Raw genomic sequence first — 4,314 nt, 5'->3', positions numbered from 1 at the left:
AATAAATATATTATAATATAAACATTATATATATATGGGGAACACAACACAAAAACCCCACACAACACACCCCCAAAACACACACAAAACACACACACCAATTTTATATAAAATTTTTATTATATATTAAAATATAATTATATATATTATAAATATTATATATTTAATTAATATTTATATTATATATATTATATATATATAATATATAATATAAATTTATATATGAGTATGTTTGGGAATTATTTGTTTGGGGTTTTTAATTATATATATAATATAATATATAAAATATATATTTTCCCCCCCCCCTTTTAAATATATACTATATATTATAATATTATAATAAATTTCATACTTCCTGTAGACCATGAGAAGCCATAAGTCATTGCTTACGTTTATTTTTTTTTTTTTTTTTTTAATCACACTTTTTTAGATACTTTTAACTCTCCAATGGACCAAAAACCCCTTTTTTGACCTTAGTCTTATTATAATAAGATAGTAAAACTGAAACAACACCCCCAAATTAAATGAGATTTTGAAAGTAAAGATAAATTTCCCGAGCAAAAAAGGCAAATCTTGTGCTTTTTATATGAATTATGGCCCCATCTCCCCAATTCGGCAGCAACAAATGTAATCATAATAACGACAGCTATTTTTCGATTTCTTTCTAGTTTTGATGATTATAAAGATAGTAATTCATGATGAAGTTGATAATAGGAATGGTAAGCATTTAGGGAAATATAAATGCCCCTAAAATTTTAAAAAAAAATACGATAAAAAAATGTAGCAAAAAAAATGACAACAGTGATATTAAATTGAAAACTTATCATGACATATATAAGTATATATACTAATTACATCATTCAAACAGTGACAATAGTAAAAAGATGACGATGATGTTAGAATAACAAAGACAGTAATGATTGCAAATATTATAATATCAATAATAATTATAATCATGACAATAATGATTTTGACAATAATCATTCTGGTAAAATAATATTAAAAATGATGATACCTCGAGACAGATTAATTCATAAATAGCATGACACAAAAAAAGATAATAATCACCACTTATTGCCATAAAATCTAACGGTAATGAAACATAGCATTAATAGTAGCCAAAATATATAAATTATAGGGGTTTGAAAACATGTACAAAAAACAGGCTTAACCCAATCGGTACTTTGGAAGAATAATGCCATCCCCACTGTAAAAAAGGGTTTATTTTTTGTTTTCCACATGGGAGGGTTAAAGGTTAGTCATCAAGGGGTACTTTTTAGTCCTACCTTTTCTCACCGTTTCCCCTTTTTCCTTGGTTTTTGGAAAGGATTTTTTTGCTTTATTTCTTTGTCTTAAATGTTAACAAGATTTTAATAATACTTTAAAATCAAAACCCAATAACAATAATAAAGTATTGATATCAATTGTTTTAAAGGGAAAAAAACCCCATTTTCCCGCCAATTCAAGGAATGGGGAAATCAAGATCAGTCAGTAAGGGCCTACTGATAGACCCCTTGGGGGCCCAAGCCATGTGGACCCATCTGTATGTAACAAAATTCACAAAACCTACAAGGGAAAAAACATAAACCCGGGGGTGTTTGGGTTAAGAAAGGTGAAGAACAGATGAATCCTAAAAAAATCATTTGGGGGCCCTGAAAGATGGAAAAGGGGGGCATACAGAAGTGCAAAGGAGAAGCAACACCATAACAGGAGGCAGGTCTGTCCTCTTCTGCCCTTCCAGTGGCCAGGTTGCCCCCCTCCCTTGTGTACTTTCCCTTCCTCTAACTCCGCATTGAAGTCTAGAAGGATTCTAAATGTGTTGTCTCACCTTTCAATCAGCTCATGTAGTGTACACTGGGTCGATGAAGTAATAGTAATAGTAGAAAAAGTAATAACAGGAGCCTTAACAGAATCGTTATTAAAAAATAATAATAATAAAATAAAAAAAAAAAAAAATCGTATCATAAGATATTACTAATACTGATTAATTAATGATTTTTAAATCTAATAATTTTTTTTAAAAACCCCCTTTTATAAGATAGTAATGAAAATATAATAAAAATATAGAGATGAAAACGAAACCAATTCTAAAAAAATAATAATGTAAAGTTATGATTCAACCATAATAAGGATGTTGATAATGATAGTTATAATAACTATCGTTTAATGATAACAGTTATGGTAATAACGATATTTTTTCATAACACTTCCTTTTATATAAGCATTACTCCTGTTATGTTGTCAATATTGATTTTTAATAATTTAACAAAACTATCATAATAATCGTTAATGTCATGATTGATACAAATAATAGCTTTTAGCATTTTTTATACATTTCATACCATCACAATAAGGATTCGTATCAGTAATTAATTCAGATATGGTCAGGCAATGAATTTCATTATATATTTCCATAATATATTACCATTAACTTTTCATTTAATCTTTTTTTTTTCTTTCTCAGTACCGATGTCATTCTGATTACCATTAAAATATTATTTCCAGTAGTAGTAGCGTAGAATTTGTAGTTTATTTGTCGTTTTTCATTATTACCTTATTATATCATCCGATCTCCCAAAATATAATATCATCGAACATCGTTTTTTCATCGTTATTAAATTTTTGCTATGATTTTCTGATTATTTTTTCATTGCATCATATTCATCTTTATTTTCATTATCACCTCACATTTTATTATTATTTTCCTATCGTTATGTTTGTTTTTATTATTTGTTATTACATTTTATTTTTGTTATCATTTTTCTCTACTACTATTGTTTGTTTTATCATAATTGATTTAAAATTTTTCAATACACTAATATTTTTCAGATTTTCATCGAATTTTTTTTATTTTATTACCTTAGGTTTTTTTCTTATTATTACCATTATCATTACATTTTCTTTTTATTATCTTTTTTATATTTTCAGTTTAAACATCATCACACATCATCATCACATAAAACACATCATACATCATCATCATCATCTCATTATTATGATTATATCATCACCTCATTACATTATTACCTTTAAAAATTACCATCTTTTCAAATCATTTTTGTTATATTATTATTTCATAATATCATCCTTATCAACCCTTTATATATTTAGTATCAAAAATTTCACCACCATTATCACTTTTACAAAGTGCTATTGTTTTTTTTTTTTTTTTTTTTTTTTTTTTTTTTTTTTTTTTTTTTTTTTGTTAAAATATAGTTAGCAGTTTTTGCAATTTGATTGGTTATTTCTTGTTAACCAAACAGACAAGCCTAAGTAATACTGGAACAAAAAAAAGTTTATAAAATTTTCATCATATCATCATCAAAATTAGGAACATTTTCATCCTTTTAATTTAAACCTTTAAATTTTATTGTCATTCCCCTTTTTCTATCCCCATCATTTCGTCGCAACGTAATGGACACATCATTGTTTTTTCCTACACCCATAATTTTCAAAATCGACTTAACAATCACTTTTTTTCAACATATTATTTTGTCGCTATCGTTATTATCATTATTAAATTTCTGTCCTTTTTGTAATGATAATATGAATAGTTTGGTGGGGTTAAAAAATAAATTTAAAAATATAAAATTATATATATATATAATATATAATATTATATATTGTGTGGGTTTTGTGTGTGTGTGTGTGTGGTGTGTGTGGTGTGTGTGTGGTGTGTGGGTGTGTGATGTAGGTGGGATGGGTTTTTGTGTGTGTCTGTTTTATATATTTTATATTTTAAATATTATAATATATATATATATATATATATATATATATGGGGGGTGTTGTGTGTGGGTGGTGGTGTGTTGTGGGGGGTTTTGGGGGTTGTGTGCTTGTGTGGTGGGTGTGTTGTGTGTGATGGTTTTGGGTTTTTTTTGTGTGGATATCATCATTGCTTTTTTTTATCACCAATATATAAAATCGATTATCAACACTTTTTTATAAAAATTAATTTTGCGCTATCGTTTTTTCATTATAATTACTGTCCCTTTTTGTAATGATAGTATATGAATAGTTTTTTGTGGTATAAATTTTTAAAATAATATATAATATTATATAATATATATAATATATAATTAATTATATATATAAATGTGTGGTGTGTGTTGGGGTGGGTGTGTGTTGTGTGTGTGTGTGGTGTGCATGTATGTGTGTGTGTAGGTGTGTTGTGGTCTGTATATATTATATATATATATATATATATATATATATATATATCCCAAATTTTATATATAAATATATATGGGTGGTGTGTGTGGTGTTGTGGTGGTGTGTGTGTGGGGTGGTTGTGTGTGGTGTGTGTGGTGGTGT

The sequence above is a fragment of the Penaeus monodon genome, chromosome 35 (assembly GCF_015228065.2).
Source record: "Penaeus monodon isolate SGIC_2016 chromosome 35, NSTDA_Pmon_1, whole genome shotgun sequence".
Classification (NCBI taxonomy): Eukaryota; Metazoa; Arthropoda; class Malacostraca; order Decapoda; family Penaeidae; genus Penaeus; species Penaeus monodon.
Note: the sequence above shows the minus strand (reverse complement) of the source record.